The sequence below is a fragment of the Saccopteryx bilineata genome, chromosome 6 (genome assembly GCF_036850765.1).
Source record: "Saccopteryx bilineata isolate mSacBil1 chromosome 6, mSacBil1_pri_phased_curated, whole genome shotgun sequence".
NCBI lineage: Eukaryota > Metazoa > Chordata > Mammalia > Chiroptera > Emballonuridae > Saccopteryx > Saccopteryx bilineata.
Genome location: NC_089495.1, coordinates 163115679 through 163133110, shown reverse-complemented (window position 1 = coordinate 163133110; position 17432 = coordinate 163115679). Strand labels below are relative to the sequence as shown.

The 17432-nt window shown below is 44.7% G+C and overlaps 1 protein-coding gene across 10 annotated transcripts in view; it reads left to right on the top strand.

Annotated features, from left to right (window-relative positions):
• Nucleotides 1-16058: 16058 nt before the first annotated feature.
• Nucleotides 16059-17432, top strand: part of ENTPD6 (ectonucleoside triphosphate diphosphohydrolase 6) — a 31536-nt gene continuing 30162 nt past the window's right edge. For 3 of the 10 annotated variants that reach the window (XM_066235902.1, XM_066235897.1, XM_066235901.1), the window contains exon 1: nucleotides 16070-16578. The gene's annotated coding sequence lies outside the window, so the exon portion shown is untranslated. Of the gene's footprint in view, nucleotides 16579-17432 lie in introns of all 10 variants that reach the window. The other 7 variants (XM_066235890.1, XM_066235893.1, XM_066235889.1 and 4 more) reach the window with 5 other exon arrangements.

Sequence of the window (17432 nt, the reverse complement as noted above, 5' to 3'; positions counted from 1 at the left end):
TCAAAAATTATTTGACTATATATATGTGGTTTTATTTTTGGACTTTCTATTCTGTTCCATTGGTCTGAGCGTCTATTTTTCTGCCAATACCATGCTGTTTTGATTGTCGTGGCCCTATAATAGAGTTTGAAGTCAGGTATTGTTATGCCCCCAGCTTCATTCTTTTTCTTTAGGATTGCTTTGGCTATTCGGGGTTTTTTATAGTTCCATATAAATCTGATGATTTTTTGCTCTATTTCTTTAAAAAATGTCATTGGAAGTTTGATGGGAATTGCATTAAATTTGTATACTGCTTTGGGTAATATAGCCATCTTGATTATATTTATTCTTCCTAGCCAAGAACAAGGTATATTCTTCCATCTCATTATATCTTTTTCGATTTCCCTTAACAATGGTTTATAGTTTTCATTATATAAGTCCTTTACATTCTTTGTTATGTTTATTCCTAAGTATTTTATTTTTTTTGTTGCAATCGTGAAGGGGATTATTCTTTTGAGTTCCTTCTCAGTTGTTTCATTGTTGGCATATAGAAAGGCTATTGACTTCTGTATGTTAATTTTGTATCCTGCGACCTTACTGTATTGGCTTATTGTTTCTAGTAGTCTTTTTGTGGATTCTTTGGGGTTTTCGATGTATAGGATCATATCATCTGCAAAAAGTGATACCTTTACTTCTTCTTTCCTGATATGGATGCCTTTTATTTCTTTGTCTTGTCTGATTGCTCTGGCTAGAACCTCTAGTACCACATTAAATAAGAGTGGAGAGAGTGGACAACCCTGTCTTGTTCCTGATTTAAGGGGGAAAGCCTTCAGTTTAGTGCCATTTAATATGATGTTAGCTGATGGTTTATCATATATGGCCTTTATCATGTTGAGATATTTTCCTTCTATACCCATTTTGTTGAGAGTCTTAAACATAAAATTGTGTTGTATTTTATCGAAAGCCTTTTCTGCGTCTATTGATAAGATCATGTGGTTTATGTTTTTTGTTTTGTTGATATGGTGTATTACGTTAACCATTTTACGTATGTTGAACCATCCTTGAGATTCTGGGATGAATCTCACTTGATCATGATGTATTATTTTTTTAATATGTTGTTGTATTCGATTTGCTAGTATTTTGTTTAGTATTTTAGCATCTGTATTCATTAGAGATATTGGTCTGTAGTTTTCTTTTTTTGTGCCATCCTTGCCTGGTTTTGGTATGAGGGTTATGTTGGCCTCATAAAATGTGTTTGGAAGTATTGCTTCTTCAATTTTTTGGAAGACTTTGAGTAGAATAGGAACCAAGTCTTCTTTGAATGTTTGATAAAATTCGCTGGTATAGCCGTCAGGGCCTGGACTTTTATTTTTGGGGAGGTTTTTAATGGTTTTTTCTATTTCTTCTCTACTGATAGGTCTGTTTAGGCTTTCTGCTTCTTCTTGACTCAGTCTAGGAAGGTTGTATTGTTCTAGGAATTTATCCATTTCTTTTAGGTTGTTGAATTTAGTGGCATAAAGTTTTTCATAGTATTCTACAATAATTCTTTGTATATCTACGGTGTCCGTGGTGATTTCTCCTCTTTCATTTTGGATTTTGTTTATATGAGTTCTTTCTCTTTTTTCCTTGGTAAGTCTTGCCAAGGGCTTGTCAATTTTGTTGATCTTTTCAAAGAACCAGCTCCTTGTTCTATTAATTTTTTCTATAGTTTTTCTGTTCTCTAATTCATTTATTTCTGCTCTGATTTTTAGTATCTCCTTTCTTCGGCTGGTTTTGGGTTGTCTTTGTTCTTCTTTTTCTAGTTCCTTAAGGTGGGAAGTTAAGTGGTTCACTTGGGCTCTCTCTTGTTTGTTCATATATGCCTGAAGCGATATGAACTTCCCTCTTATCACTGCTTTTGCTGCATCCCATAGATTCTGATATGTCGTATTGTCATTTTCATTAGTCTGTATATATCTTTTGATCTCTGCACTTATTTCTTCTTTGACCCATTCATTTTTTAAAAGTATGTTGTTTAGTTTCCACATTTTTGTGGAATTTTTTTCCTCTTTTTTGCAGTTGAGTTCTAGTTTCAAGGCTTTATGATCAGAAAATATGCTTGGTACAACTTCGATTTTTCTGAATTTGCTGATGTTGTTTTTGTGGCCCAACATATGGTCAATTCTTGAGGATGATCCATGTACACTGGAGAAAAATGTATACTCAGTCACTTTGGGATGAAATGTCCTGTAGATGTCTATCATATCCAGGTGCTCTAGTGTTTTGTTTAAGGCCACTATGTCTTTGTTGATTCTCTGTTTGGATGACCGATCTAGAGCCGTCAGTGGTGTATTGAGGTCTCCAAGTATGATTGTATTTTTGTCAGTTTTTGTTTTAAGGTCAATAAGTAGCTGTCTTATATATTTTGGTGCTCCTTGGTTTGGTGCATATATATTAAGAATTGTTATGTCTTCTTGATTCAGTGTCCCCTTAGCCATTATGAAATGGCCATTTTTGTCTCTGAGTACTTTTCCTGTCTTGTAGTCAGCATTATCCGATATGAGTATTGCTACACCTGCTTTTTTTTGGATGTTATTTGCTTGGAGTATTGTTTTCCAGCCTTTCACTTTGAATTTGTGTTTATCCTTGTTACTTAGATGAGTTTCCTGTAGGCAGCATACAGTTGGATTTTCTTTTTTAATCCATTCTGCTACTCTGTGCCTTTTTATTGGTGAGTTTAATCCGTTTACATTTAGTGTAATTATTGACACTTGTGAGTTCCCTATTGCCATTTTATATCTTGCTTTCTGTTAGTTTTGTGTCTTGTTTGATCCTTCTCTTTCGTTTTTCTATCTTTTGTTTTTATTTGGTTGTATTCCATACATCTTTCCTCTGTTGCTATCTTTTTTATCTCATGTGCTTCTGTGGTGGTTTTTTCAATGGTGGCTACCTTTGAGTAATGAAAAGGGTCCCTACCCTGTTCATTGTAGCGAACTATTTTGTGAGTACTTTTGCACTCCATCGTCCTTTGCTACTGTTAATCTCCATCTTCTTCCCCCCCCTTTCTTTTTGTTGTTGTCACAGTTTAAATTTGTTTTTATTGTGTTATTCTTGGAGCTTTTACTTGTGGCTCTGTTTTTTTTTTTGTTCTTTGTATCTGATTGGAGAACCCCCTTTAGTAATTCCTGAAGTGGGGGTTTTCTGATGATAAATTTCCTCATCTTTTCTGTATCTGTGAATGTTTTTATTTCTCCTTCATATTTGAAGGACAGCTTTGATGGGTATAGTATTCGTGGCTGAAAGTTCCTCTCTTTCTGGACTTTAAATATTGGGGTCCACTCTCTTCTAGCTTGTAGAGTTTCTGCTGAGAAATCTGATGATAATCTAATGGGCCTTCCTTTATATGTTGTATTCTTCTTTTCCCTGGCTGCCTTGAGAATTTTTTCTTTGCTGTTGGTTTGTGTCAATTTCATTATGATATGCCTTGGAGTAGGTTTGTTGGGGTTAAGAAAACTCGGAGTTCTGTTTGCTTCTTGAACTTGAGGCTTTAGTTCTTTCCACAGGCTTGGGAAGTTCTCATCTATTATTTGTTTGAGTATGTTCTCCATTCCATTTTCTCTCTCTTCTCCCTCTGATATACCTATTATTCTTATGTTATTCTTTTTGATGGAGTCAGATAATTCTTGTAGCGCTATCTCATTTTTTTAAATTTTTGATTCTCTTTCTTCTTCTCTCTGTTGTGCCTCAAGTTGCTTGTCTTCTATTTCACTAATCCTCTCTTCTATCTGACCTGTTCTATTAGCTAAGCTTGTTACTTCGTTTTTCAGCTCGTGAATTGAGTTTTTCATCTCTGTTTGATTTGTTTTTATAGTTTCAATTTCCTTGGACATATATTCTTTGTGTTCATGGAGTTGTTTTCTGATTTCCCTATATTGCCTTTCTGTGTTTTCTTGTATATCTCGGAGGATTTTTAGGATTTCTATCTTGAATTCTCTGTCATTTAGCTCCAAGGTTTCCAATATATTAAATTTTTTCTCCATAGATTTTTCCTCATCTAGCTGTGTTACCTCTCTTTCTTTTGTATCCATGATATTCGATTTTCTCTTCCTTAATGGTATCTGAGGATGGTTTTGTTGATAGTATTAATGAGATTTAATAAAGAATAAAAAGTTAAAAAAAATAAATAAAAAATCGAAAAGAGTTGTTTTTTAAAATAAAAATTAATAATGAAATAAAGAAAAATAAAATAAAATAAAAATTTTAAAAAAAAAGGAAATTATTCCCCCCCTCCTTTTTTCCTCTCCTCTCCTCTCCCCTCTTTCTTGAGAAAATCTTGTGGTGGACTGTGAATTATAACAAACAATGCCTGTGATGGAGGGCCTGAATTGGGGAAAAGTAATAAAGGGGCAAAAAGGAAAAAAAAAGGAAAAAAAAAAGAAAAAAGAAAAAAAAAGAGCATATGAACCCACAAAAAGCAAATAAGGAAAAAATTTGAGTCAAGAATAAAATGATTTGCTTTTAGGTGTTGGTTGTCTAAGAATTATGATGAGAGGAATAAGAGGAAAATGGAAAAATGGGAGGACAAATTAAAAAATTACTATTGTATTTAGTGGAACAAGAACTAGATAATATGGAGAGCCAGGGATGGGAGCACTGCTAGTGAGTTAAAAAGGTGAAGTAAAAACCCCCCAAAATGCCACAAACATAGGTTTGAGTCCCAGATAAGATAATTTGTTTGTTATTGAGGTTTGAATGAGAGGAGATGTAAAGGAGAAAGGAAGAAACTAATATAGAGGGAGAAAAGAAAGAGAGAGAGAGAAAAAAAGAGGGAACCACTAAAAGAAGAAAAAAGAAAGGAGAGAGAGAGAGAGAGTTAAGGGTTTTGGAGTGCAACCCTCATAGAGAGAAAGGAAGAGAAGAGAAAAGATAATGGGAGATGTAACACTTATGGGTAGTGTAGTTCAAGGAGAGGAGAGAGTAAGACCGGTAGAGAGTTAATCGGCCAAATTGGAGGAGGAGAAAAAAGTATCAAGAATGAAGATAAGAGAAACAAACGAACAAATATAATAAAATGGGATAGGTTATAAAGTCTGCAGATTATTCTTGATTTTGAGAGGTTATCTTCTTGCTTTTTCTTTTCTCTCCCTCTTCCTGGTCGGTGACTCTGTACCCCGGGTTCTGCCCCTTTGGCATGCTCAGGTAGAGGTTTGCAGTTGATAAGTCTCTATGGCAATGTCATGTATTGTGCTTTAGTCTCGTTGGCAGTCGAAGCTCATTAGCATTTATAGGCTCCGACAGTGAGAGAGTCCGTGTTCCTGGAGCCTTTCTCCTAGTCTTTCCTTCCTCAATTAGTAGCCTGATAATCCAGCTATGGGGTTGCTGCTGCCTCTGCCTGGATAGTAAGAGGCTCAAAGAGCTGGCAACTCCCCACTCTATTTCCACTCAGCACAGGGCTCTGGGTAAGGCTCAGTCAGTCAGAGCTGCTAGCATAATCAGGCGGGCTTTCCACCCACTCAAAGACTTCTGGCTCTGCCACTCTGTCCGGTAACACAAGCGGGCGCCCACTTCTGGGGCGCTTGGAGGAAACTCTCACTCACTGTCTGCGACCAGGATATCCGGCCAGCAGTCTCACGCTCTGAGTGAAACCCCCAACCGCAGGGAAAAGTTGCAGCGTTGGAATTGAGTCTCGCTCCATCCCCGTGCACGGCTTTTGCAAGGCGCTGGGGCGGCTCGAGATTCCGCTTTGGCCCACACAAAGGCCCCTGACTCTGCCCCTCTGTGCAATAACACGGGCGCGCACTGCCGAGGCACTCGGAGGAATTGCTCACTCCTTATCTGCGCGCGCAAACCAGGATATGAGGCCGGCCGCGTTTCCCTCTGAGTGAAATACCCTCCAGCACGGAAAATGTCCACCATTGGAATTAGTTCTCACTCCCTCCCGTGCGTGGCTTTCCCAGGGCGCTGGGGCTGCCCAGAGACTCTGCCCTTGGCCCACAGAAAGGCCTCTGAGCCTGCCTCTCCGTGGGGCAACACGGGCACCCACTCTCGGGGCCTAGGAAGAAATTCTCGCCCACTAACTGCGCATCGACCAGGAGACCGGGTTAAATGGCCCCTCCGCTTGTCTTTCTTTGTTTGGGTTTGGCGCGAGTGTTAGCTTGTATTGCCCAGGTTGCCACAGGATCACATTTTCCTCGGCTGGGATCTCCGTGCCACAGCCTGGTTTGGCCGTTTGTGCCGCGGCGGCCTGGATCTATTCACCCCTTTTGCCTGCCTCAGTTTCTATATTCACAGTTACCAGAGAAAGCCGTCCTGTTTAGGTTAGTGAGGAAGGCGGAGCATTTCTTACTCCCTATTTCCTTCGGGGTTTGGTTATATATTTAGCCAATTTTTCACTCAATCATACCTTTGGGTGTATTGCGAAGCATCTGGAAGCTCCAAGTATAGGTTTTTCTGTTTCTCGTTGAAGATCTTGTTGAGTTTTGGGGGAGATTTATCGGTATCGCTTCCTACCCCGCCATTACTCTGACGTCCTACCACTGCTTTTTAATCCACTTGTCCAGTGATGGACACTTGGGCTGTTTCCAGATCTTGACTATTATAAACAATGCTGCAATAAACATGGGGGTGCATATCTTCTTTTGAATCAGTGATTTGGTGTTCTTAGGATATATTCCTAAAAGTGGGATAGCTAGGTTAAAAGGCAGCTCCATTTATAATTTTTTGAGGAAACCCCATACAGTTCTCCACAGTGGCTGCACAGTCTGCATTCCCACCAGCACTGCAGGAGAGTTCCCTTTTCTCCACACCCTTGCCAGCACTTACTGTGTGTTGTTTTGTTCATGAACGCCATTCTGACATGTGTGAGGTGGTTTTAATTACATTTCTCTGATGATTAGTGACATTGAACATTTTTTCACATGCCTATTGGCCATGTGTATGTCCTCTTTGGAGAAGTGTCTATTCAATTTTTCTGCCCATTTTTTAATTGGATTGTTTACCTTCCTGGTGTTGAGTTGTAGAAGTTCTTTATAAATTTGGTTATTAACCTCTTATCAGATACATTGGTGAATGTTCTCTCATTGTGTGGGTTGTCTTTTTATTTTGTTCATGCTGTCTTTTTCTGTGCAAAAGCTTTTCAGTTTGATATAATTCCATTTGTTCATCCTGTCATGTATTTTACTTGTCCGTGGAGAAACATCAGCAAAAATATTGCTACAAGAGATATCAGAGTTTACTACCTGTTTTCTTCCAAGATGTTTATGGTTTCATGACTTACATTTAAGTCTTTTATCCATTTTGAGTTTATTTTTGTGAATGGTGTAAGTTGGTGGTCTAGTTTCATTTTTATTGCATGTACCTGTCCAATTTTCCCAACACCATTTATTAAAGATACTGTCTTTACTCCATTGTACGGTCTTCAAAAGCTCACATCAGCAAAAGTGACAAATTCTAGAAACTCTAACAGTAAAGGATGGTCAGAGATGTAAGTGAAGTAGACAGAAGCAGGGCCATCACAATTCTATGAAAAGACATTTCAAAATATTAATAAATGTAAATTAAAACTATGTGAGATAGAATTTTATAACAAATGTATTGGCAAAGAGCCAAAGGCTCAGAAAGACTACTGGTAAAAATTGTGGGGAAACTCACACTTCTATACACTACTGTGGGAGCACCAATTAATACAATATATAAAGAGCTATTTAACCATATGTATCCAATGTTTCAAAAAAAGGGGGGGGGTAGGGAGAATACACTCTTTACCATAGCAGTTTTTGTTCTAAGAATTTTTCCTGTAGACATACTGACACATGTGCACAAAGTTAGTCCCCTGAGATTCTGTAGCATTATTCATAGTAGCAAACATCTAGAACAAGGAACAATTTGGACAAAGGGCAATATCCAACATGGTGCTTGACTTGTCCCAGCTGCCCAGTCCTGGTCTGCTGTGCTGTCCCTACATCCCATCTGCTTGGCTCCCACTCGCTTTCAAAAGTGTCAAATCTCCCCCCCCCCCCGCCGCCCCTATTTATTGAGAGAGGAAGGGAGAGAGAGAGAAAGAAAGGAAGGGGAAAGGTAGCAAGAGAAGCATAAACTCCTTTTCCAATTAGTTGTTCCATTTAGTTGTCTACTCATTGATTGCTTCTCATACGTGCACTTACTGGAGTTTGACCTGTGATGTGAGTGGTTGAGGCCAGACAGGTTTGCATTGAATTTGGGCAGACAGTAGAGGAACTGCAGAGTGGAAAGCATTCAGCCATTCCCATTTATTGGAGGCTTGCAAAGAATACAAAGGAAAATCTGCTTTTCACAGTGAAGGTCAAGGGATCAGGAAAACCACATCCCGCAGTAGCAGGTGAGTAATCTCAGAGAATCACCCCAGAGAGAAAGCAAAAGTATAGACTGACACAGACTTTACACACATGGCACTGACACATGCTCACATACTAATCAGGCAAAGTGCTTGCATCTGGTGAAACTGCAAGCAAGCCTAACACAGCTGCTTTCCCACCACACTCACACCCCTTGACCTCTGTAGGTCAGAATAATGCTTTATCCACTAAGCTACCTAGCCAGGGTCAAAAGTGTCACTATATTGACAATAAATTTAAGGCCAGTGTGGTTGAGGAACCCACTAATGCTGCACAGGGCGTGGGGCAACTATGTTAGGCTTACTTTCAGGTCTACCAGCTGCAAGCACTTTTCTTGATTAGTGCATGTAAACGTGGCAGAGACACGTGTGCAGAGCCTATCTAAGGCCATGGGTGCTTCCGCTGGGCAGTGATTCTTACAGATCACTCTCCTGCCACTGTGAGGTGCAGTTTTTCTTGCTTCTTTACCCTTACTGAGAATAGCAGATTTTCCTTTATTTATTAGTTCTTTCCCTTTAGTTGTGTATTTGCTTGCCTGTCTTTGTGAACCTCCAATAAATGGGTATGGCCCTACAATTTCCAGCTCCACAATTTCTCTATGGTCTGCCCAAATCCAATGTGAACCTGCCTGGCCTTGGCCACTGGCATTATATCTGATGTAGTGGTCAGGGTTCAGAGCAGATTGGTATGAAGCGGCTGACACCCTTGAAGGGTGGGGTAGAGGAGTGGTTGCTGTTCTCCAGTGTATGGTCCCCTGTGGCTTTCCTTATGGAGGCCATAGGCTGGGTGTTTTTTACAGCCCTGCAAGAGGAAACTGAGAGCTCTGTGCGAGAGGCAGCCCAAGGTTGAAAACTCCAGGGTGAGCTGTGGACCAAGTGGCAACAACAGCATGAGCTGGGAACAGTTACTGGAGAAAAAGCTGCAGATTTGAGAATTGCAAGTCAGACTGAAGGCAGAAAACCAGTGACAGTGTGAACTAGAGCCAGCACTGGAGAGGAAAGCCAACTGGGTCCAAGAGTTGCATTGTGAGGTGCAGGCTGAACCTCAATGAAACTGGAACTGGAGCAGTCTCTGGAGAAGGAATTGCAGATTCATGAGTTGCAATTTGCCCTGGAAGCTGAAGGGTGGCAGCAACGGCTGTTGGAGAAACAACTGCGGGTTCGGGAGCTCAAGAGTTGGGTTCAGGAGTTCAAGTGTCAGCTTCAGGCCAAGAACCGGCAGCTGCAGGAGCCAAAGGAGCAGAAGAAAGAGCTGCATTGCTGTGGGCAGAGTGGCTCTGAGTTGGCAGGAGCTGGTGTTTCCAATTCCTCCTCTTCTGAGGGGGAGGCTTGGGCTGCAACTGCCATCCACAGACTCAGATGCCAGCTGGTGGTCACCAAGAAGGTAAAATCCCAGCAGCAAAGAGTCCTTCAGGAGCAACCACAGGCTCCTCCACAGATAGTGGAGCACTCTGTGGTCTGACCCTACACCGAGGCATGAGAAACTGCCTCTCAGGCAAACGAACAGCAAAATGGCCCCTCAAAGTGGTGGGCAGGCAATTCGCTATCCACAATCCCCCATCTCTCATCTCTCAAGCATAAGCACCCATAGCCTTATATAGGCTGTGCACACGTGCCTCTGCCACATGCTAAGCACTAATAATCAAGCAAAGTGCTTGCAGCTGGTAACCCCACAAGCAAGCCTAACAGAGCTGCCCCAAACTTCTCCTTGAGGCAGCATCTTCAGAACTGCCATGACAACCCAGGAAACCGTACCCTATTAGAATGGGTGATGGCTGCCATTCGTACAGTCTGTCAAAATGCTGGGGACTTGCTGGGGGAAGTGAGTTGGTGGCAGTGCTATAGTGAGCTAGTAAAGGTCCTTCAGGAACTAGGTATGAAGAATGCTGCTTTCCACCTGGGGTCCCGTGGACCAGCCAAGGAAGTGTTTATGGCTGGGATGTGAAATCTTATCTTCTGCAGTGCCCCATCAGCCCTTTTTGGGTCACTTGTGGCTATCCTGGACCCCTATGTGGGACAGCCTATCAATGTAGTTACATAAATGGTAGAAGATTTGGGGGAGCTGGAGGCCTCTTTGGATCATAAAGCAGTGAGGGCTGCTGCCTGTGCTGCCCCTCCAACTAGCAAGAGGAATGGGCCTGTGAAAGTTACCCAAACACAGATGTGGGTAGATTTAATTGTGGCTGGGGCAGATAGGGAGAAATTGTATGGTGTTGGGGACCAAAAAGCCAACAGGGTTTTTGCAGTTTTGGGGGGGACAGAGGTTTGGGAAATTGGCTGTAAGCTGACAGTCAGCCCAACCCCCCACCTCACTTGTTCTGTGAAGGTGCAAAAGGCTAAGTCCTTCCCCACACTTCCATGTTAGCTGTGATGCTTGTCCTGCCCCCCCCCCACCATGTTCCCCAGAAAGACTGGAGGCAAGTTTCTTCTTTGTGTAAAGTTAGGATGTTAATGTATGACGAGGGTTTTCTGTACTTAATAAAATTCTTGGATTGTCTTGGAAACATAATCAAAGATCTCATTGATTTGCTAATGACCCACTTAGCCCTATAAATAAAGGAAGATGTAGCTTTGCGAGGTCTCTCTGTTTCAGCTATCAACTTTGCAGAGCCCTCCCGAACCCATTCTTTAAGTCTATTTTATTAATTTCGCACTGTTCCCATTCAGGACCTGGAAATACTTGTCGCACTGGTTCGTGACAGTATGGTAAGCCTGATAAGGTTCTTTTGGAACTTTGGCAGCAGCTTAAACCAGGACAGAGATTCCAGCCGCTGAGATGAATGGCCCCAGCAACTACCAATAAAACAGTTGGTGCACAGGTGACATGGTTACAAGATAATACGATGGAGACCACTGAAGGAGAGGAGGACCCCTAAGACCTGCTGTTCCAATTTGTATAGGGGGAAGGCCAAGGGACTCATCTAACAGGGACAGGCGGGGACTGGAGGCCACATGTGGAACTGGCTATCCACTGGTCCCCTTCTAATGTACAACGGGTGTTGGCCTTGGTGGATATAGGTGCAGAATGTTTCCTTCTTTATGGAAACCCAGAATGGCTTGCTGGAACCCCAGTGGCCACTGACCATTATGGGGGCCAAACTGTTCAAGTGAAGCCAAAAACTATTCCATTGGGGCTAGAAAGACTGCCTCCTAAACCATATAAAGTATATGTATCCTTTATTTCTGAATATATTTTGGGAATAGATATCTTACAAGGACTGTGGTTGGAAACTATAGCCAGGGCGTTCCGCCTGTGAGTCCAGATTGTGAAGGCAGTGTTGTGAGGACATGCAGCACATTCCCCCTTGCAATTACCGGTTCCTCGGCATGTGACTAGCACGAAGCAGTATTGCCTGCCAGGCAGCTATGAAGAAATCACTGGGACAGTCCTTGAACTAGAAAAGATGGGGATCATCCAGACGGCACACAGCCCTTACAATTCCCCATTGTGGTCATGCAGAAACCAGATGGAACCTGGTGAATGATAGTGGATTACAGGGAACTTAATAGAGTTGTTCCCCCTTTGCACGCTGCTGTACCCTCAATAGCTAACCTGATGGATCGGTTAAGCCAGGGGTCAGGAACCTATGGCTTGCAAGCCAGATGTGGCTCTTTTGATGGCTGCACCTGGCTCCTAGACAAATCTTTAATTAAAAAAAAATTTAAAATATAAAACATTCTCATGTATTACAATCCATTCATTTCCTACCACTCATGTTCATGGTTGCGGGTGGCTGGAGCCAATCACAGCTGTCCTCCTAGTCAACATCAAATTTTATTTGGATAATGTGTAACATACACGGGTCATTGTATGGCTCTCATGGAATTACATTTTAAAATATGTGGCGTTCATGGCTCTCTTAGCCAAAAAGGTTCCTAACCTCTGGGTTAAGCCATGAGCTGGGGACATACCACTTTGTGGCAGATTTGGCTAACACCTTTTTCTCTATTTATATAGCTGCAGAGAGTCAAAACCAATTTGCCTTCACTTGGGAAGGGTGGCAATGGACCTTTACAGTATTATTACAGGGCTACTTGCATAGCTCTACCTTGTGTTATGGGCTGATGACTGCTGACCTGGCTAAATGGAAACAGCCAGAGGCAGTTCATATGTATCATTATATTGATGACATTATGCTAACTAGTGACTCTTTTCCAGAACTGGAGCAAGCATCCCCTACCCTGCTATCCCATATAAAAGCATGTGACTGGGCAGTCAACGAGGGCAAATTATAAGGACCTGGGTTATCTGTTAAGTTCTTGGGAGTTGTCTGGTCGGGTAAGACAAAGGTTATCCCTAATGCAGTTATAGATAAGATCCATCATACCCTGTGCCCACTACAGTAAAGCAGTTACAGGAAGTACTTGGTCTGTTGGGGTATTGAAGAGCATTCATACCCCATTTGGCTCAGTTACTGCATCCCTTATATCACCTTATTTGGAAGGGGGTTCACTGGGATTGGACTGAGCAAGCGTAAGGTTCATTTGCAGCAGCTAAGAGAGCTGTCAAGGTGGCACAGGCCTTGAATGTCTTTGATCCTGCCAGGCCCTGTGAGCTGGATGTTCATGTAACCTTGGAGGGGTTTGGATGGAGCTTGTGGTAATGGACAGAGCGCCTACAGCAACCTATTGGGTTTTGGTCCCGATTATGGAAAGGTGCTGAAGTCCGTTACTGATTAGTGGAGAAACAGTTGGCAGCTGTGTATACTGCCCTCCTAGCCACTGAGAGTATTATGACAACTCCAGTTACGGTCAAGACCACATAACCTATTGCAGGATGAGTGAGAGATTGGGCAACCAAACCTCATACTGGTATGGCCCAAACCTCCAGACTGGCCAAGTGGGGTACATACTTGCAACAACGCTGTGCTCTTAGCACCAGCCCATTGAGAGCAGAAGCACAGGAAGTCTTGGGTCCAGTCACTTATGCAACTTTAGAGTCTGGTCCAGCTGGGTCTCAGGAGGCAGAACCTGAAGTCAGTCCCTACCAGGAGAGGCGAATGTCCATCCCTGAGGATGCCTTGTATATTTATGGTTCCAGCAGGGGCCAATAGGCCAAGTGAACGGCCATAGCTTTCTATTCAGCCACTGAAACTATTTGGATGGACACAGGTACAGGCCAGAGCAGACATTGGGCAGAATTAAGAGCCGTATGGCTAGTTGCCTATAACAAACCTTCACTTCTGGTGATTTGCACTGACAGCTGGGTTGTTATTGTGGACTGACCCTTTGGATTGCTACTTGGCACGTTAACCAGTGGATGGTAAGGCACCATCCACTATGGGGTCAGGCCATGTGGCAGGACTTATGGGAAACAGGACATCAGAAGCAGGTGACAGTATATCATGTCACGGGGCATGTCCCTCTAGCCCATTCTGGGAATGATGAGGCAGACAGTTTGGTGAGGGTGCTATGGTTAGAGATTGCACCTGCAGGTGACTGACACAGTGGCAAATAGACATCATTGGATCCTTGCCAAAGTCAGATGGGTACCAGTATGCAGTCACATGTATAGATACTGCCACTGGTCTGCTTACTGCTTACCCTGCCCATAATCCAGACCAAAGGGCAGTCATACAGGCTCTGGGCCACCTGAGTGCTGTGTACAGGCAGCTGCTGGTCCTTGAAAGTGACAATGGTACACACTCCACAGGTTCTATGGTGAGGCAATGGGATCAAGGCCTAGGGGTGGACTGGAAGTACCATGTCTTCTACCACCCACAGGTTGCTGATATCACTGAGCAGTATAATGAACTCTTAAAGCAGGGAGGGGGCACTAGCTCCCTTACTGGATGGACACGTTGCTTGTGGATGGTACTCCAGATTTTGAATAAGAGACCTGGACGGGGGTGCCCAGCTCCGGTGGAGGTCCTCCTGTACCAGGAAGCTGCTCCCATCCAGTTGCAGATATGCACCAAGGACACTTTGCTCAAGCCGGGCTTTGGACACAGGGCAATGTGCTTTTGCCTGCCCCAACAGCCCTCCTTAAAGGCCAACAGCTTCAATGGACAAGGCCCTGAACTGTACAGGCCCCCCCATTTACGATGGGTGGCCTTGTTAGCACTGTGGGTTAGGGGGCTAGAGGTGGACCTCCAGTTAACTCCATGAGCAACCAGCACCTGGCCGCCTAAGGTAGAAGTGTGTTATCCCTTGAGTGCTCAGGGGGACAGCATTTTTAAGGACACCTTTGTAATTTCTTTATGGCCCATAATGAGTTTTCCCATTTTGCTGCACACAGAACCAGCAGATCCTGGTATGCCGGCCAATAAGGTTTGGTTTGCCCGCCCAGGGGGGCCTCTGGTACCAGCTACTGTGCTATCTACAGACAGAACTCTGGCCTGGATTCTGCCAGAGGGAAAGATTTGCCTCTCTTGGTACCACTGACCACTCTATCATTTTGCCCATAGCTGTGTTTTGTAATTCTGTTGATGTAGACTGTACTATTTTGGTTTTTGTAATGTACCTCACTCCTCCCACAGAAACCATCACAGAAGAAACCTGTCACGTAGATTGTGAGGTGAGCAACCCTAAAGGGGTGGAATGTGGGGCAGCTGTGTTAGACTGGTTTGTGGGTTTACCAGCTGCAAGCACTTTGCTTGATTAGTGCATGAGCACATGGCAGAGGCACGTGTGCATAGTCTATAGAAGGCAATGGGCAGAGGTGGATTAAGGTCAGTTGAGGCCTCGGGCACAGAAGAAATTATTGGGCCCCTTGCATTAGAAAAAAGTGTAAAGTTGGGGTTTTGCGGGCCCTTCAGAAGTCGAGGACCGAGTTGCCTGCCTGCCTGGTGCACCCGCTGTTAAATCTGCCTCGGGCTATGGGTGCTTCCCCAGGGCTGCGATTCTCCCAGATCGCTCTCCTACCACCGTGAGCTGTGGTTTCCCTTGCTCCCTTGCCCTTACTGGGAATAGCAGGTTTTCCTTTGTTTATTATCTTTTTCCTTTTTATTTGCTTGCCTGTCTTTCCGAGCCTCCAATAAACGGGTATGGCCCAACACTCTCCTGCTCCAGTTTCTCTACGTCTATGGTCCGCCCAAATCCAATGTGAACCTGCCTGCCTCGGCCACCGACATTACACAGGGCCTCCCTTGAAATGGGACAGGTTTCTGGGAAGGGGGCACCCACACCTTATTGGGCAGCCCCATCTCAAGGGAAGCTGGGAAGGGGGCTCTAGCTCTAGTGGCAAGGAGACTTATGGAGGGGACATCTGGGCAGCCCTTGCCACAGGATCATTCAGTAAACTAGAGCCCTGTATCTACAACTAACACACGTTCGGAGCTGGCAAGCTTGACCATTTCGTGGAAGATAAAGAAAATGAAAATCAAGAATAGGAGATATTTCATCGCACCGCCTGTTTTGCTATGGTTGCATTTTCTACCAAGTATCTTTGTATGTGAACCCAAAGAAATCTCAAATATTCCACACTGGTCAAGATTGTTAGGTTGTGGTGGTTAAAACCCCTGGCCAGGCACGATGAAGACCTGGTCCCACCGTGAGGAAACCCTATAAACTGGGATAGAAGCTGAATCTGGCTAGGACAGCAGCATTCCTGCTCTGAGTACCCAAAGGTGCGTGAGCCCAGCTTTGTGGCGACACCAGCCCAGGTACCGGGCTGCAAGGAACGACCACACCAACCCACGTGGGCTTACCCACACCGCACCTGCGTACTGGTCCCACGACGCCCCGCCTCTAGGTTGCGCCTGCGCACTGGTCCCATGACGCCCCGCCCCCCGGCGGGAACCGAGTGTAAAGGTGGGCGGAGACCGGTTCCGGGGCTCGGGGCTCGCTACAGCTTGTGACGGAAGGTCGAGGTGACGTAGACCCGGGTAGGAGGGCTGGGAGGTAGCCTCTGTCAACCCGGCGCGCCCTCCGTTAGAGGGGCCGCTGCAGGGTAAGCGGCGGACCTGGGGCAGGTGTGGGGCCGGCGGGGTCTGCGGTTCTGGAATGACTGACCGCACGTGGGCCTCCCAGCGCGTCTCGGCGCTGCGGTCTGAGTGGGGGCCCCTGGGGGGCAGAGCCACGCGCCCGGCAACTCGGGTCTCCAGTGGTAGCGCCTGGAGGGGGCTTCCGAGTCCTCGCGCACTGGGCTTCCCTCCTGCCGCCTTCGTGCTCCCTCGGCTCTGAACTTCGCTGACCCGTGACGGGCTCACTCGGTGTTCTCTCTACCCGGCTGCGTTGATTCATTAAGCCAGCGCTTGCTGTTCCTCTTCCCAGCTCTGTACCCGGTGCAGCAGCCTCGTGGGCCTCTGGTAAGAGGATACAGCGTATCTAAAGGTTTTTGTTTAGTGAGTAGACAAATTAAAATAGGGGAAGTATAGGCAGGCGCCTTCCGTCCTGGCCCTCACAGCCCAGTTGGGAAACCCAGGGAACAGGTAAGATTATGCCATTCAGACAGTACTGAGGATGTGAGGACAATCAACTCTGATGTTGGAGGGATGACCAGAACAGCTCCTGAGCTGACCTGTGAATCAGTAGTGCTCCAGGCTGTGGAGGAAGGGGCCCTGAGGTGGACCGAGCTAGACACTAGGCTGGACTCTGTTCAATGGAAATCAGTGAGTAGCCAGGAGATTGTGGAGGAGGGAGAGATGGACAGGGGACCATGGAGGAAGGGTAGTTTTTATTTTAAGTGCAGCTAGAAGCCATAGAAAGGTTTTCAGGGTTGTAGAAAAGCCTGCCTAGCTTTGTAGATTATTGTGCATACAGCCCCCTCCCCCATTCTGGGTGTCCACCCAGAGGAGTCAGTCACCTGGAAGTAACCTAGGCAGTTCCAGGTATCCTCCAGGCAATTGTATTCTAGGATTATGTGAATGAGCCACACACCCTTCATCCTATGGGCTGCAGAGGTGGTCCTAGCTATTAGCCTCCAGAGAGGGAATCTGAAACTTTCCAGAAGGAGATTTCTTGAGCAAGGTGGGTGCTGATTGTGATTACAAAGGGCTCTCTGACCCCCTGTGCAAGAACCATTAAGTCTGAGGAGCTTTTCCCATTGGTGTTAGTATGGCATAAACAAGGTTCATGGAAAGTCTAGCAAGCATAATGTCCCCCACCCCCACTACGCCCTCAGAAACATAATTTGGCTAATATGATGTGTGTCCATTTCCCC